The sequence below is a fragment of the Gopherus evgoodei genome, chromosome 13, assembly GCF_007399415.2.
Source record: "Gopherus evgoodei ecotype Sinaloan lineage chromosome 13, rGopEvg1_v1.p, whole genome shotgun sequence".
Classification (NCBI taxonomy): Eukaryota; Metazoa; Chordata; order Testudines; family Testudinidae; genus Gopherus; species Gopherus evgoodei.
In genome coordinates, this window is record NC_044334.1 from 14,048,953 (window position 1) to 14,068,037 (window position 19,085).

The 19,085-nt window shown below is 43.2% G+C and overlaps 1 protein-coding gene across 3 annotated transcripts in view; it reads right to left on the reverse strand.

The window, feature by feature from the left end:
* The window catches only part of GALNT9 (polypeptide N-acetylgalactosaminyltransferase 9), a 205,036-nt gene that overhangs the window by 133,451 nt on the left and 52,500 nt on the right, over positions 1-19,085 (reverse strand). Inside the window, exon 1 of one of the 3 annotated variants that reach the window (XM_030583468.1) lies at positions 12,130-12,215. The exons of the other annotated variants lie outside the window; for them this stretch is intronic. The gene's annotated coding sequence lies outside the window, so the exon portion shown is untranslated. Of the gene's footprint in view, positions 1-12,129; positions 12,216-19,085 lie in introns of those variants that run through there. 3 annotated transcript variants of the gene reach the window in all.

The window sequence follows — 19,085 nt, forward strand, 5'->3', positions numbered from 1 at the left end:
CAGTCAGAGAAAAAAAAAGTGTATCTAATACAGTGCAAGAAATGCAACAAAATACAACGCTTCCAAAGCCTTAAAGTCCAAATACTCATCCCTATGCCCACCCTATGCAAATAGGCGGGTTTGACAGTGATTATTGGGAGTTATCAGGTGGCAGCACTGCAAATGCCCTTTAGGTCTCTTTATCTGAATGGATCGGTATTGGAACTTGGAAAAATAATTATCATCAGCTGTGATAGAGTGTTGGTTTTTTTTAAACAGGTGAGCACCATATCACTAATGAAGCCTGTCCTCCCTGCCTGCATCTGTTCTGCCCTAGTACCTCCCTCACTCTCTAAGGTGTGGGTGCTTCACACAGCAGGTGAGCAGCACAGCCAGGAAGAGCGTCTATGTCTCCCAGTCAGCGCCCCTTCTGCGGTACCATTCTGCCTCATTTTACTGTAAACCTCTCCAGCTAACATAGACATGAACTTAAAAAATTACCTACGTGTTCTCACAGCCAAAATTCACTTGCAATTATCATAGCAATTATGGAGCCTATCCTCTAAAATACAGCTAATGATACCATAGGAAATGACTTTTCCTGCTCTTGTCAAACTTTTTGACCTCTTTGCTCATCACTTCAGCATAATGATGACTTCTTTCCCCACTATTAGCAGTTAGTTTTTTGGGGATGACAATGGTTTGACTGCTGGGTAACCTCTGGAAATCTGTTATGAATTTAAAAAACGAACCGTTGCTCATAATTTCTACTCATCCCAACTCTCTTTTCTGTGAGACTGGGCAGCCATGTCATCGATTACAGTGTTACCACAGCTACTTATAGCCCACTTGCCAGTGATCTGTGCTATAGAGAAGACCACTGAGCATAGCTTTTGTGTAAGGAGCATTCTGGTGTTGTCTAAAAGTAACTTGGACAAGAGCAGAGTATTGCAAGAGCTTTAAAAGTTCTACTAGTTAAAGCCGCCTTTCTTTGGGCCCAGTTCTCCTTTCACTCATACCAACATGTATCAGAAGTCAATCAGGATCATTATTTTAAAATGTAGCAGCACGCAGGGTTGCCAGCTTAAAAGTATGTAATATGCTGGATTTCCCACTATGGGCATGGGATCCTGCACACACCTTGAAGGGTTTCACGGGGTATTCAGTGAAAGCATGCAATAGAATAGCAGAACCTGTAATTAAAGGTATCATGGGTCTGATTCTGATCTTGTTTACACTGCTCCCAAATCAAGAGCAACTCCAGAATCAATTGGATTATACAGGTGTCATGCTCATGCGAGATCCGAATTAGGCCAAAAGTTCCAGATACAGGAGTAACTATGCCAGTGAGGTAATGTAATGCTAGCTTGAGAGTGATTATATGTTAATATCTGCGTTAAGCCTCTGAGCAGATTCAGTGAGACCTAGGTGTTTCATAAACCTTAAGCAGAGTAGGACTGCTGAGTGGCTTAGAGAGAAAAGATGGTGCAGTGGTTAGGGCATTAACTTAGTATGTGAGAGAGCTGGATTTAATTCTTTGCTCCGCCACTGGGTTCCTATGTGTCTTTAGGCAAATCACGTAGCCTATCTGAGCCTCATTTCTGTAAAATGGGGATAATAGCACTTATGAGGTGCTCAGATACCACAGAAACAGGGCCATAAAAGTACAGTAAATAGAGTGCTCATGAAAGTAAACTAAAAAGAGTTGTTTCTTCTCTCTGTGTCAGGTCCAAAGGTTTACTGAAGATTACACAGCATCTGAAGTTATACTAGCCCTGAAATGGAGCAATTACTTCCCCAAAGTCCAGTGGGTAAGGAAGGAAAGCTCACAAAAAAGAGGTGCCACCAATCTCAGATTTCCCTCCTCACCTTGAGCTATTGGCAGAGAAAGGATCGGAAGAGCAGGCAAAGCTGTGATGGCCTGCCTTGCCGACCTGGGATGGCTTGCCATGGAAGGAGGGAGATAAAGAGGATTTGGAGAGATTACAGATAAATTGGAGATGTGTTGTAAAATCTACAGCTAGCCCAGGAAAAGAGAAACGCCAGTGAAGACGTAACATCTTTACATGCACGCCACTCGCATGGAGGGGAATCCCAAACAGAAGAGCTACCCCTTGTTCTTCACAGTGCACCTTCGCCACAACTTTGGTTTGAAACCGATTTCTGTTTACTTTACAGTCCCACTTATGACAGTGGCTCACAGCAAATGATAGACGCATAAAATCTAGTGCAAGGCTCAGACGACCTTAGCCTGGGATATCCAAATAATCTTCCTTCACCTTCTGGTCCTGATCATTTGCTGAGCTTTTCAATAGCTGGTTTACTGATAGGCCTGAAACACCATAAGCACCAAGCTGTTTTTATACCCTAGCTGTCAAGTTCAGTGGCAGCTAAGATTCCACATTAAAAAACAAGCAAACACAATCCTAAAACAAAACCTCTCCATTTGATCCCTCTACTTCTCACTGGATTGGGTGCTTAAATTAATGCATTAGTATCTAACAGCAATTTCTTTTGCTCACTTTTACGAGGATGTTTTCTTGTCTCAGTGCTTATTTTGCGGTGTGCAGTGGGGCACTATTAAAAAACACTCTGTTAAGATAAAATTGGTTTCTGTTGGAGTGAGTCATTGATGTCAATTGAAATACTAACTTTCCTTCAATGAATTCTTTTACCTCTTTTAATGGAACATTTCTAGAAAGCAGTGTTTTGCCTCTAAATGAAAAGACTGATCTAACATACTAGAAAATCTTCTCACTTTATGATGGCTCTTGCACTGCACGTTCTTCAGGAGTAGCTAGACAAAGTGGAAATATTTGTTGTTACTGTGGTTAAGCACTGCTCTGAAGTATATGAATTACTTCTCCTTGCACCTGTCATAGACCCAATATTCCCCAAATCCCAATATGGTATGCTTATGTAAAACTGAAGATGAATGCTAGGGGATATTCTCTGGGTTGGTTATTTCAAAGCTCAGGTTAGGAACCCATAGGGGACTTCCTCTTAATGTTACTTGGAGCTCAACACCAGAATATTTTCTCTACCCCAAAAACAATTTTCATGCAGTTTCCCCCTCATGTTATGCCAGTTTCCCAACATACCAACTTTCTTCCAATAGCTAGAGCAATGGTGCCCAAACTTTACCTCTTGCTCCCTCCTTACCATGAAAGGAATGTGTCTGTGCCCACCCCCTGGATTGGGGACCCGAGCCACGGCCCAGGGGCCAGAGCTGAGGGACAGAGCCAGGGCTGGGGACCTGCAGCCGGGAACAGAGCAAGGGGCAGGGCAGAAGCGAGCTGGGGGAAGAGCAGGGCTGGGTGGCACTCCCACCCCAACTCCCATGGGGGTGGCCTAGGCCCCACCATGCCACTTCCCCCCCAGATGTTCCTCTGTGCCCCCTGACAGAGGCATGCCCCATAGTTTGGGGACCACTGTTCTAGAGTCTAAATTCAGCTGCAGAAACATATGCAGGCTGTTTGCTTTACAGACCAACCTCAACACCTCGTGGCAGTAACAGAAACTTTAACAAAAAACTAGGACACATTAAAAATCAGGCCAATCAGAAAGCAAATGAACCTTGGTACTCCAAAGCAAAAAAGGAGAAGGAAAGCTTCCTTTATCTGGACCTCCCTTCCCTGCTCTCTTTTGCTCCAGCTGCATTTGATCCAGTCTTTTATTTTCTGTCTTCCAAATCGTTTTCAGCTACTCCATTTTCTGAGGGGCTAACACCACTGGGAATTACCAGAGAAAGAAAATCTTTCCTAGGGCTTGTCTACATCACAAAGTTGCAGCGCTGGTGAGGGAGTTACAGCGCTGCAACTTAGGAGGTGTACACATCTGCAGGGCATCACCAGCGCTGCAACTCCCTGTTTGCAGCGCTGGCCGTACTCCCGTTTTGTCTCGGGTGTAGAGGATCCAGCGCTGGTGATCCAGCGCTGGTAATCAAGTGTAGACACTTACCTGTGCTTTTCTTGACCTCCGTGGAATAAGCAGGTATCCCAGCATACCTGAGGAAGCCTCTGGTAATCAAGCAGGTCTCCTTCCCCGGTTTGCTCTCGCGTTCCCTGAACCCCCGAGCAAGCAGGTCTCCTTCCCTGCGGTTTGCTCTCGCGTTCCCCAAACCCCCGTGCAAGCAGGTCTCCTTCCCTGCGGTTTGCTCTCGCGTTCCCCGAATCCCCGAGCAAGCGGGTCTCCTTCCCTGCGGTTTGCAGGGAGGTTCGGGGAACGCGAGAGCAAACCGCGGCGAAGCTGGTCTCCTTCCCCGGTTTGCTCTCGCGTTCCCCGAACCCCCCTTGAAGCCGCCCAACAGCGCTGCAGTGCGGCCACATCTAACACCACTTGCAGCGCTGGCCCTATACAGCTGTACTAATACAGTTGTAACAACCAGCGCTGCAAAATTGTAGATGTAGACATACCCTTAGTCTCTTTCTCCCTCTTTCTGTATATCTGCAAGCATCAGAATGAGTTTTGCTTGCAGACATTAATACGCTGAGTTTCAGAATGGATTATGCAATATACTTAGAGTTTCCTGACAGCTTTAGCCTCCAGGAAGAAATGCAAATGGAATTAAAGTTGCTTCATGAATCTTTAAAGTATTTAATAGAGAATGTCTCTTTCCAACGAACCAGTAGTGGGTTTATCTCTTGCTTTTCAGCTGCAGATGGATCTAATGTACATGCAGAAACTTGGCTCCTAATTTCAGCAACAAAAGGAAAAAACATCACCATTCCTTGCAGAACTTCTGAAGGGATTAGATTTCATCCTTTCAAGACAAGGCAGGGTGGGGGCCAGAGGGATAGAGAATCACTATCAAATGGCAAATGAAAAAGACAAGAAATGGAACAAAAGAACTAGCATCAACAAAGATTACTTTTAATGATTGGATATGTGCATATTTTGCCCCCAATCTAATCCCAAAGAAGTTAAACAGGTACTTATGTTTCAACACACAAATGCCCCCCATTACTTCAAGTGAATTACTCATGTGCATAAACTTAAGCTTGTGTTAAGCGCTTTGCTAGCCTCTGGCCATAGGGGGGATGTCAGAAATGCTGAGAAAAAGGGTTCAGAATATGTGTTTTTACATTTCCCCTTCAGGTTTTTCTTTTAGGGAGGATGTTAAAAAAAGGAGCAAAGAATCCTGTGTCACCTTATAGACTAACAAACGTTTTGGAGTATGAGCTTTCGTGGGTGAATACCCACTTCGTCAGATGCATGTAGTGGAAATTTCCAGGGGCAGGTATATATATGCAAGCAAGCTAGAGGTAATGAGGTTAGTTCAATCAGGGAGGATGAGGCCCTGTTCTAGCAGTTGTGGTGTGAAAACCAAGGGAGGAGAAACTGGTTCTGTAGTTGGCAAGCCATTCACAGTCTTTGTTTAATTCTGAGCTGATGGTGTCAAATTTGCAGATGAACTGAAGCTCAGCAGTTTCTCTTTGAAGTCTGGTCCTGAAGTTTTTTTGCTGCAGGATGGCCACCTTAAGGTCTGTTATAGTGTGGCCAGGGAGGTTGAAGTGTTCTCCTACAGGTTTTTGTATATTGCCATTCCTAATATCTGATTTGTGTCCATTTACCTTTTTCCGTAGAGACTGTCCAGTTTGGCCAATGTACATAGCAGAGGGGCATTGCTGGCACATGATGGCATATATTACATTGGTGGACGTGCAGGTCAATGAACTGGTGATGGTGCGGCTGATCTGGTTAGGTCCTGTGATGGTGTCGCTGGTGTAGATACGTGGGCAGAGTTGGCATCAAGGTTTGTTGCATGGATTGGTTCCTGAGCTAGAGTTACTATGGTGCAGTGTGCAGTTACTGGTGAGAATATGTTTCAGGTTGGCAGGTTGTTTCAAAAAGAAACAGAACAGAAGTCCAGCTCCTCCCTTTGTGATTTGTTCCCTTTTTGTTTCAAGCTATTTTCCAGTATTATGAAATTTTCATAGAAGATAAAGTAAATCTGAGAATAGTTGATCTCAAAAAATTGCTTCAGGTCACTTCCATCCACAATATCCAGCAGCGCTTTGAGGTGCTTGAGGAGGGTCAGGACGTCCTTCTTGGGGTTCAGAGCTTTCTGTGTAGATTTCTTGACATCAGCATGGCTCCTTCTGGAGAACATCCCGTAGGGGGAGACACTCCCTGACGGCTGAGATGGGGGATCAGAGACTCCCTGATGCTAGGGGGCAAAGGGTTAAAAAAAGGGTATCAGCTAGTTTAGATGTAGTGATTTTTTTGTGCGTGTATGGTGTGAACCCTCATCCAACAGGAAATGGACTAAGGGCACCTACTCATTCAATATAGGCACAATAAGCAGAGAGACACTTTTCAGATGCTAACACATCTGAACTGATGAGCTTTGTTTTAGGAGTTAGCTCTAACTCTACTCAGCAACAAGGCTAATTATCAACTGTAGAACTGACTGCCTTTATGAATGCTGGATCTTTCCGACAAAGCATTTCAGTCCCATCCTAATTTTTCTAATAACCCTAATCAAAAATTATTATTCCTTCTGATGGAAAGTACTGAATGCAGGGGACTGGACTAGATGATTTCTTGAGGTCCCTTCCAGTCCTATGATTGACTGCAGTATTCTACGACCATCTCTTCCTGTAGAATAATGAATTATTTTTTTCCTCTCCTGCTGAATTAGAATAAAGGGACAAAAATAATAAGCTAGTGAGTTCAAGATATGCTTCCGTTTTTTCCCACTAGATTGATAATATAATATCAGAAGTTCCCATCAGTGTGAAGAAAGAGGTCTGATGATAAGTCTCCTCTTAAAGGAGGAGATGATTACATTTGACTTGGGGAAAGAAAGGGAAATCAGAGTTTCTTCAAGACTTTTGTTTTTAAAATCTAGAAATATTATGTCTGGAGGATTTTTTCCATATGGATAATCTTTTCCAAATCAGTATTGCCTGATAGGCCTCCTCTATCACTACAGAAGAAAATCAACACATTCTTCTTTCTCCACATTTCAATTTAGTTGGAGATGAGCAGATACAAGATAAGGAGCAATTCAGATCGATAACAGTGAGATGACTTGTTATTCTAGACAGGTCCTCAGAGCCATTAGCTCAGCACTAACGATCCAAGTTCTTCCAAAATGGCAGCTGAAAATACTTTCTGCTTTTCCTACTCTGCAAACATCATTACATTCCTATCTGCTTTTTTACACTGAAGTATTTGATAACTCCACGTTGGCACTGACTGCTATGTCCAGCCAGTTTTTGGATCACTGAACGACAATAGCATTTGTCCAATTAACTGAAGTTGACCCTTGTATCCTGTCTCCTGATTCTTCCCTAAGAGCAAAGTCAATTACAGTGCTGAAAGAACTCAGTGTGATGCCAAAGGGATAAGTGTCTTTTGCCTCCCTTCCTGGATACGGGAGATCATTGTTCATTGTGTGCATTATTTAAAGGACTCACCTATACAGTGGTTCTCAAACTTTTTGTGTTGGTCACCTCTTTCACATAGCAAGTCTCTGAGTGCGACCCCCCTAGGCATGGTGGGGTTGGGGTTGTCAGCCCTGGGCATGGCCATGCATTGGGCTGCCAGCTTCAGCTCTGCTGCTGGGGGCTGCCAGCTCACAACCTCCACGGAACCACCTCGTGACCCTCTAAGTGGTCAGGGCCCCCAGTTTGGGAACCCCTATAAGGACTTCACGCTGACTAACACAGAGAAACTTGAAGTCATACCAATCATTTTCCAATACTAGACTTTCTACTCCTCTTTTGAATTCTCTGGCTTTCTCAAGTACTAGTTTGCAGCCCTGTTACTCAACCAGGAACAAACCCTGCAGGCAAACATTCAACACCCATGACCCTTCTCACTCTTCAGTGAAATCTCTCCTTCTTGAAGCCTTTCAATATTAATCCAGTACGGAAAGAAACGTGTTCTAAAAAAGTAACATCTCTAACAATGACTGCGTATATGATGTGCCTGTTCCCTTTCTCTAACTCAAACCCCAGTCCTGCAAGGTGTGCCGTACAGGCAGACTTCTCTTTCCCACCAAGAGCCCCAATGGGGCTCTGAATAGGTGAAAAGGTCTGTGCCCACGTTACACTTTGTAGGATTTGGTTATTGGATTGTGAGCTGTTGCTTCAAACGGAGCTGTTGCTTCCTCTCCGTTTACTTCATCACCCAGCACAATATGTCAGTGCTTAGTAAATAAATACCAAAAGCCAGTTGGATAAACTAATATAATCCCTTTTCCAGCATCTCCGGTGCACATCTAACTTCACACACCAATTCCATGGTCATCTCCAGAGTTCTCATTAACTGTGATGGAAAGGTCAATTGTTGCACCTGTTGGAATTTACCCCTTTTCCATTTCATACTTCCTTCTTTCACACTCATAACGCAAATGAGAAAACACACACCTTCGTCAGCAGAACTTGAGCCAAATCTTTGTCCCTGTGCTAATCTCAAATAAAGGCTATTAAGTGAGAGGTGTCATTATTATTGATAATCATCAAACCATGAATCACATTCTAACAGATACACTGTCATTTTCTATGCCATTTCTATCTGAAACCATTGATTTAATGCCAGTTTTCACTCTTTCCCCACAGCAGCATCTTCTGTCCTAATCACTTTTATTCTCAATGGTGGAAATGAACTTTTGGAGCCCAATCCCAACTGATCCGTGCTCTGCTATAGACACCTTCTGCAAAGGGAGTTTTGACAGACTTCTACTGGTGATAATCTGACCGAGAGAGATTGATATGTTCAGGCTGGCTTACGGGCTGCCATATCGTACCCACCAACAAAAATAACTATTATGTCCTAAGAATCAAACTCAGACCCCTCTGTTACAGGGTCACTCACCACACTAGCGCCTCCTGTTGGGCATTCAGGAATTAGCTCAGCCCCAGTGGGTGCACCCTCGGGTGGTGGTGGCTGTCCCGTCCTCAACTCTGCCTGCAGACTTGTTATGGCTCCTTCCTCTTGGCCTCTGCTTCGTGGCACAGCCCTCCAGCCATGTCACCATCCGGTTTCTCCCCCTGCAGGAGGACTCTTCCAGCAAGGGTCCAGCCACTCCTCACAATGGCTTAGCAGTCCACAGCTGGACCACTCCTTCAGTGGCTAGTGGGAGGGGGGCAGGCCCACCCACTAAATGGGGTCCTGGCCCAGGGACCCTGCAAACAGCAGCTTCCTGCTGCCTCCTCCTTCCAGCTCCCTGTCTCTATTCCCTGGGTCACTTCCCCACAGCCTCAGTTCCTTCTGCTCCTGCCTCTGGCTCCAGCTTCTTTGCCCTCTTCTGAAGGCCTCAAGCTTGGAAGTCCTGGCAGCCCAACAAGAGCCCTCTAGGAAGCCAGTCTTCTCCCTAGAGCTCCCGGTACGAGACTCACTCATTCTGGTCTGCAGCTTCCTTTTATATGGGCTGGCTGGGCCCTGACTGGCGGCTCCAGCCACTGCTCTAATTGTCTGCAGACACCACCCTAACTGGCTGTTTCCCCTACAACCACTCCTTTGGCTGCCTCCCTAGGCTGGTTTTAACCCTCTCAGGGCCAGTGCAGGGGAGGCGCCTCATCACACCCTCACTTTAGATGTGCCAGGTTCCCAGAATGTATTCTCTTGGGTGCTTGCCACATTCCCACAGAGAGGGACTGGACCTGAAGATGGTAGGACCTGTAGGATGGTTAGAGCTCACCGCCAGTGATGCAGAATCAGCAGAAGTGCCTGCCTCAACGTCTCACCATTGGCAAATGCATGGTACGAGGCTGCAGCTGCAGAATGGCAGGATAAACCTGTGTCACTTACAGAGCAATGGTCACTCCTAGATATCAATGTCTTCCAGTGCTGGTTCTTGTTGAGGGACAGCAAGCCCTGGTACATACTCCTGTGACACTCCAGGAAGTGGAGGCAGGGTGCATATGTACCTCGCTGCTTTCATCTTTTAGATCCCCTTCCTTCCTCAGAGTATGGACCATCCTTCCTGAGTGCTTGAAAAATGCCTGGCACATAGTGGGCACTATCAGAAATATAATAATAAATACTAATAACTCCTTCCTGACTTATACTCTGTGTAATATGAACGTATGACTGTCTACACTATGGTCTGGTCTGTCACTTCCTTCCAATTTTCTACACTCAAGCCACATTTTTTAAAGATTTCTGTCCTGTAGTACTTCTCTGCAAAATTCCAGGCATGACAAATGTCAAGCTACAGCAGAGGTGGACTGCACAGTACGGGGACAGAGCCTCAGGTGGTGTAAACTGCCCACGGCTCTTCTTTAAACTCTAAACTAATGCAGCCGTAAATAATTTAAAAGATAGACTAAGTATGGATAGTTTCATGCTGAAAAGATACAGGAAAACTTATTCTGATCTCACACTGGTTGTACACCACTGTAGTTCCATTAGGCCTGATTCTTCTCTCACTTTTTTTTAATTAAATGTATTAATTGTATTTCAGGAGCACCTAGAGGCTGCAATCAGGGACTGGCACTCCATTGTACTAGACACTATTCATACATAACAAAAAGCGGTCCCTGCCTCAAAAGGGCTTGCAGTCTGAGTTTAAGACCTTTACACGGGTGTAGTTGCTCCTCTGAAGTCAACAGTGTTTAAAACTGGTAGAAGTACGAGGCCCATTAGGTTTCAACTCAGTTACTTCTGGCTTACGTCAAGCAAATAATAGCAGAATCAGGCCCGTTAGGTCTAGTAGTCACATATTTTAATTATAAGTTTTTAACAATGCTTCATTTCAAGTAGCTCCAGTCACTTTCACAGCAAACCTTTCTTAACATGTGAAAAATGGATGAAAACTACATCATTCACTCTCATTCTGGGAGGAAAGGTATTTAACTTGTGCGGTAACTTATCCTGACTTACTAATACATTTAGAAACACCATCCGGAGGAAATTTTCACCCTCTCCCCTAGTGTGTCCAACATGATCTGCCTTTGCCTGTAGGCACGCTGCATCACCAAGTAATTACCTGATTGGAAATTAGTGCAGAAGCTGACAGATGCTTTCAAAAACCCTAAAACAACCCAAAGAAATCCAATCCCCCACATGCCTTTATTTTTGTTTTAGTGCTGCAGTTAGATATAGCGCTGTGCAGAATATTCAAACCAATTCTCCAAATGATGAGGAATCCTGCCTGATTTCAGGTCTCTCATTAATAACTAAAAACTCACACGAACTTTATCAAGTAGTGCACAAATCCTTCAACAAGATCCTGATTCCAATCTGGAGTGAACTGTGGACTCCTAGCTTCCGAGCAAAATCAGACTAACCTTGACACTAACTAAGTCTACCTTTGACACCTGGGGATTCTTTGAACCTAAAACTCAAAACAGCAGGGCCGGCATAACCTATTAGTCAACCTAGGCGGTCACCTAGGGCACTAACATTTGGGGGGCAGTGACCGTGGCAGCTGGACTTTCCACTGCCTCTGTCGGGGGCGGCATTTCGGGGGTGGGACCTTCCGCCGCCTCTGTTGGGGGCGGCATTTCAGGGGCGGGACCTTCTGCCACCTAGGGCAGCAAAAAAGCTGGCGGCACTCCTGAAAAACAGAAATCAGGTGGATGTGAAAATCAGGTGAAGGGATACCAAAAAAAGGGCCATATTCACTGGAGTTGCATCAACTGACACCAGCAGTGAATTTGATCCAAAGTATTTATTAGCCAAAATAGTCACAAAAAACAGCACGTTTTATACACGTGTTGTCAGAAAGATAGTTCTGAATTATTATGTTGAAACCCAATTCTAAGAGCTACAGTGAGTAAGTAAAGAACAGAAAGAATACCATGTGACCTGTATCTCCAATAAAAACTAAGACCTCTCAAATTTCAAATAATGAATGCTCACAATGAACTGCTCATGACCGAGCTACAGATGACAAGGAATTATTCAGCTAAGTGATGAACTAAATACATTTCTAATAGCAAATACATTCGCACAAATTGCAGCTGCACTCTGACAGACACAAACACTTCCTGCCAGAGGTCGCTGGCCTTCACCTGGCAATTCAAAGTCAGCATAATCATCTTTCCTGCTGCATCACCAGCAGTGAACTCCAACATGCCCTCCTACTGGGAGGTCCTCTTCTTCTCCATGGGGATGTGACAAGCTCCCAAGAAGGGAACTTTACAGAAAACTATGAATGAACCTCAACAAGTTTGGCTTAGTTCACATAAGTACCTAAGGGTCTGGATGTTTCCATAGGTCTTTTAGAGCTGGAAAACTGGACTGAGGATCTCAAGAAAACACCTTCTCTGGCAGTGTATCAGCCCTTCTACTTCAAGTTCTAGGCAGTGCTAAGAGGTACAGAGCATAAAATCAAATTAATATTAATAATTTATTCAAGGAATGTAACCACTTTTCCCATCTGCATAATGAGCAGCTTGCTGCATCCTCCAATTTATTAATTATGTAAACTTACAGGGTTTTATCTGAATTTTGTTGCAAGTGTTACAAATTCAAAATTCAATGTATTTTGTTTAATTTTGACTGATGAGACATGCTCCATATTGACTGGAGCATACAGGGGATGCTGTAATGTTACTAAGATCTGCAAGTATCAGAAGGGTAGCCACGTTAGTCTGGATCTGTAAAAGCAGCAAAGAGTCCTGTGGCACCTTATAGACTAACAGACGTATTGGAACATGAGCTTTCGTGGGTGAATACCCATTTCGTCGGATGCATTCATCAACCAAAGAAGTGGGTATTCACCCACGAAAGCTCATGTTCCAATACGTCTGTTAGTCTATAAGGTGCCACAGGACTCTTGCTGCTTTTAAGATCTGCAAGATAAGAGAAAAGTGTTTAAAGGCAACTACTGTGAAGTTCTTCATGGATTTCATTAGGGTTTTACTGTCACATTGCAGTATGAGGACGATGGTTGAATGCAATTATTCATTGCTATTACTTCACCTAATAAGCTTCTTATAGTCTCTGGAGGAAACACAACATTTGGCAACATGGGCTATTCCCTATTTTGTAGGAGACCTACTTTCATCTCTGGTCAAATGGTTAAACAGCAAGATGTACCTTTTTAACGATGTACAAGTACAGGGCTACTGGAGGAGTGAATAGTCAAACAAGAGGCCATTCATAGACTGAGTAATCTGTCTCATAGTAGTTTGCTCTGCTGGTACTACAGTGAGAAGTCATTAATATTTCAGGATCCTAGCAGGACAATGCTATTCATAATCTACTCTGCAGGTATTTCCCTATTGGTAACTCAGTGCTTGGAGGGGTAAGGGGCAGAGGAGATGAAGCTGCAACTTATATAAAGCCTTGTATTAATTCCACAAGGTTTTTCTTTTACTTTAAATAGCGCAGTTTATGTCAGACTGAAAATGAACCAAGTTTATTGTATCTGGGAAGAGTTATGGTGTAGCATGAACCTATGTTCCAAGAACAAATGCATACAGAACACAGATTTAGCACTGAGAATGGAAGCATTAAATCCTCGATGCTTTATATTAGACTGAGCCCAGGAACTGGGAGTAGTAAATGTATGCTTGTGGAAAGATGTCTCACAGAGTCAGGGAGAGAGGGCAAAGTGAAGGTGTGTGCATCACATGGAATTAGTCTGGTTAATGGGGAGGACTTTAAAGATGTACTTAAATTACAGCATAAAGCCTCCAATCCAAAGAAGCGCTTAAGCGTGTCCTCAATTCCACTGGGGCCACTCACCTACTGAAAGCTGGATTGGGACCTCACGGCATTTTTACAGCATTTGTATAAATGAAAGGAGAGTTAAAACTGTCTGGTACCGCATGGAACAATCACATACATTTAGGCACTTTAAAGCTAACAGTAAAGAGCAATTTCCTAGTAGCTAATTATAACAGGCTCTTTAAAAACCTCACCGTTTAATTTAAATTAAAAAATCATTTTCTAGCTATCTCTGTTGTCCAGCACAATCCAAATGCATACCCAGAAATTGGTTTTCATGCCTTTTAAAAAGATACTGGGAGGAAATTGTTCCCGGTTATTCTTCTTAAGCAAATGTCTTTATTAAACGTCTCTCTGTTAGAGGCATTGACTGTATCATGACAGTCTTTAGGTCTATGGAATCCACTGTTTTTTCTAGATTCTTCAATATTTATTCTTACTGGATTTCCAGCAGTTAGATATCTGTAACGAAATCAAGAGAGACTTTCTCCCTTTGCAGGCAACCAAGCTCCATATCAGATACTTTATCTCATAAAACCGTAATAAGTTACCTCATCTTGAAACATCAAGACCACAATTCAATGCAATAACTGTATTCCCCAGCAGGAAGCAAAATGTTTCAGACCATTTTGTCAGGAATTATTAGTGTATTAACTAACATGCCCCCTGATTCAGGAAAACACTTAAGCACATGGTTAAAATTAAGAATGCACTTAAGTACTTTTCCCCAAATAGAGATGGACTCAGGGATGTGTTTAGGTGATCTCCTGAAGCAGGCAGCTAAGGAACGAAAGTTTGTATTGTACAGGGAAAGAGACAGCTCATAAGCACATAACTATTCACACACGTAACACATGCATTAATCTTCCGGTTAAAATTAATTTCCTCATTTATTCTCCACATGTTTTTCTTTGATCTGATCTTTTCAAGCAAGTAGTTTACAAACTTTATTCCATGGATAACCAGTGGCCTGTGAAATCTTTTTCTAGTGATTCACAGAACATAATTTATTGACAACCATGCCCTGAGGGTTTAGAGGTGGAGAAGCAGTGATCTATGGAGGGCCCTTTCCACTTGAAAATGCTTAGCAAATGCAAAGAACTCTAGAACAAAGTACACTACACCACAGACAGTAGTCAATGGTGTAGTATACTTTGATACCATCTGCCCAATTATTTGAAGTTCCATTAGCAATGGCACTTTCTCTATCCCTCTTCCCCAGGGGCGGCTCTACCTTTATGGCCTCCCCAAGCACGGCAGGCAGGCTGCCTTCGGTGGCATGCCTGCGGGAGGTCCACCAGTCCGGTGGATCAGTGGCACGCCTGCAGGAGGGCCACCAGTCCCGCGGATTTGGTGGCGCGCCTACAGGAGGTCCACCGGTCCCATGGATTTGGCAGCTTGCCTGCGAGAGGTCCGCCAGTGCTGCGACTTTGGCATACCCGCCACCGAATTGCCACCAAATCCGTGGGACCAGCGGACGTCCTGCAGGCAAGCCACTGAAGGCAGCCCGACTGCCACTCTCACAGCAACCGGCAGGACACGCCTCCGCGGCTTGCCGCTCCAAGCACATGCTTGGAGCACTGGTGCCTGAAGCTGCCCCTCTACCTGTAGATGTGTAGGTGAAAATGTTTATCCCTATTTCACTTAGAACCTTTGCCTCAAACATTAAAGCACTTAAAAGATTTCCTTCCCCCAACTTCCAGAGAAAATTCTCCCCAGATCTGTCACGCAAACCAGTTGAATACTCTGCGATAAGTAAACGGAATACAAATTCTCCATCTCTAGGTGCACTTGGGTTAATAACACTAAGACAATAAACCAGTACACTAGCTTTAGGTCATATATTTATTTTCAGGCAGTGAAGAAAAGGCAGGAGCAAAGCTTCAGTATCATTTTTATCTTGAGTTTAAACTTCATTGTGACCCTCTGGGGGAACAGTATCCTAATGAGACATCCATAAAGTGGATGAAATCTTACTTCAGTTTCTGACTTAGACAAGTCTGAGCTTTTTGGCTGGAGATAACTGAAACATGTGACTTTCCTTCTCGAATTCCCTTTCTGAGTTTTTAAGGGTAGAGTATGACTTAGCAGCAGAACCCAAAAGATGTTTTTAAAAAATTATTATTAATGTTGCTGTCTTTAGTCAGATCTGAACTACTGTCTATGCCATGGAGATATATTTTGTACAGTTCAGGCTAGCCCATCTTTACATCATTTTAAAGGCAAAGTACATACATACACATTAATAAAGACAGAGAATGCAAACATTAAGTCCTATAACTGGCCCTTAAAGCAAAGGAGACAAAAAATTAAGTGGCTATTTGACAATCTAAAGCCACTTTTAACAGGTAGTGTGCACCTCCATCAGTTCCTGAAAGCCAAGCAGCAGCCAGCCAGCCACACATGACACAGACCCTTAGCTGGCTTCCAACTACATAATGTACTACAGACATTAAATAAAACAGTGGGTGCCCTTATGCCTATTTTCATCTATTTTCTCTGGTGTGTGCATGACAGCTGTCCTTGCCTTCTGTGCATATCTCAGCTACGTAAGTTAGTTTTTAGTTGGGTAGCAAGTGCTGATGTCCACCCCATTGCCTGACTTCACTTCAGTTGTGACATGATCTTCCACATAGTGTGTCCACTCCACTGCCGGTCCCGCAGCTTCGGCATACCCGCCGCCGAATTGCTGTCAAATCCGCAGGACTGGCGGAGTGGGGAAGGCACGCAGATCAAACTGAAATGAACTGGCAAAGCTATGCTGTGGACATACCACGGTGGGGAGCTTATCTCTTGCCAGCTGGCACTAGTACCATATCTGTGGCTCTATTAATGTTAGGAGTCCCTCACTTTTATGAGCACTAAATTCACACAAAACAAGAGGCACAGGCAAAGTAAACAAGAACCGACACTACTAAAATGAAACACTGCACTGACTTCGAGTCCACAACTCATTTTTATTTCAGGCAGAAGAGTAAAATGGCCTGACACGTTTATAAAAAACACCTCTAGTGTGGTTAGCCCCAAACCTTGATTTTCTCATTGCTGAACTGCTGTGAGAGGCATCCACTAAGATGGATTTTCTCTGCATAAGTACCAGAATCGAGAGATGCATATTTTTAAAAGTATATTAAGGGATGTATTTGGAAACCATATGCACTTCAGAATTGAACTGAACTAATTCAGGTGCAAATTTTAAGCAAAAGGAGGAAAACCCCTAATCTCAGGGCACTTAAAGTAACTATTCCTATACCCCGATATAACGCTGTCCTCGGGAGCCAAAAAATCTTACCACGTTATAGGTGAAACCGCGTTCTATCGAACTTGCTTTGATCCATCAGAGTGCGCAGCCCTGCCACCCTGGAGCATTGCTTTACCACATTATATCCGAATTCATGTTATATCGGGTCACGTTATATCACAGTAGAGGTGTACTTTAAAGCTTTACATGGGCTAGGAGATTCAGCTTCATGGGGATGCACTTAACAAAACTTCTAAAGGGATCATCTGAATTCATGGCTGGATTTGTCCCATTACTCCCCTCGCCTTCATCTTCTGATGTGATACAGTGGAGTGTAACATGACATGACAGTTCAGAAATGTACAGGAATACCTTTCTCTCCCTGGAACTGACAGGAGGCAACAGCCAGCAATATACCCAGGGGACAGAAATGAAATGAGCTTTAAAATGCCATTGCACAGGTGAATCTGTGTTAACTGTAAAAACAACGAGGAGCACTTGTGGCACCTTAGAGACTAACAAATTTATTTGAGCATAAGCTTTTGTGGGCTAAAACCCACTTTATCCGATGAATGGAGTGGAAAATACAGTAGGAAGATATATATATACACAGTACATGAAAAGATGGGAGTTGCCTTAATAAGTGCCTGTGTAATGGTAATCAAGGTGGCTCATTTCAGTTGACAAGAAGGTGTGAGTAACAGTAGGGGGAAATTAGCATGGGGAAATTATTATTTTTTAACTAATTTTTAATTAAGTTCCCGCTACTGTTACTCACACCTTCTTGTCAACTGTTTGAAATGGGACACTCTGATTACCACTACAAAAGTGATTTTTCCTCCTGTTGATAACAGCCCATTTTAATTGAATTGTCTCATTAGAACTGACCCCCCACTTGATAAGGCAACTCCCATCTTTTCATGTACTGTGTATATATATCTTCCTACTGTATTTTCCACTCCATGCATCTGAGGAAGTGGTTTTTTTGCTGATACAGACTAACACGGCTACCACTCTGAAACCTGTGTTAACTGTGGGTCACTGATGGAGAGGAAATATTTTTGGATGGTCCTTCCACAGCTCTTGATTGATTTGGTCAGATTGTACAAGACTTACACATATGAAAGACCGACAAATGCAATTTGAAGAGGTCACCCCAGAAAGATTTTCAGATTGTGGAAAAAATTCTGCAGATCCCAATTGATTATTCTGCAGTTGGTTACCACTTAAAACTCCCACACGCACCATCAGGAATTCTGCATAGGGAACAAAGGGTAGAGTATACAATGCAAGTCTTCTTCAGTGTTAAAAGAAAGACAACTCTTTGGTGTAGATCCAAATTCAGAATTTTGCTGTGTGTCTATAATATAGACACAATATTATTTTACCATTAAAAGCAATAGTGATTTATACCAGCTGAGGACTTTCTCATTGTTAATTCACATTTGATAAAAGAGCAATTAACAGAACAATGGGCTTTTTTTACCTAATTTTCATCTAGAGCTTCAAGTATAAATGCTGAAGCTGTGCCATTTCTCTCTCAGTGGTAGATATTCTTACTGGTGTACAGTCTCACACTTCCTCAATGTCATCACTTTAATAATATTTAATGTTCCTCTACAATTGATGAAGTTTTGGAATTCAAGAATTTCCATGCTGGGTTTCTAGTACAACTGGAAATTTCCCGTGAGAAGCTGTCAGTTCTGTCTAACAGATTTTGTTTAGAAAGGCTTTTGTATAGATGAAGAATATGCCAAGGCTGTTTTCTCATTTCTTTCTTCATTCTAATGGTAGCAAATTATTTCAAAGCAGTAATGAATGCATATATGCTATACAGATCTCACCATGTGATTGTGAATAAGCCACCTGCTAGTAATAGCATGTGGTCCGCCAAAAGTGCTGGTTACATCTAAGTGGCTGTTAAAAACAAACTTAACTCAGTGGCTCTGTTCTCTTCTACTCTCAGGCAAGATGGAAAGTCAGATGAAAGTTGGGCAAGATGTACCTATTCAAAAGCCTTGGCATCAGTTATGTACACACAATACAATGGGTGTGTAAGCATCCCTGCACTAGTGTATCTGGTCTGTATTTTGGGCCAGATCCTCAGCTGGGGTAAATTGGAGTCAATAGACCTATGGGGACCCACACCAACTGATGATTTGGCCCTTTCTATGTAAATTAGAAAGAGAACAGTCCCATCTATCATAGCTTTTAAAAACAGCCCCATCGGAAA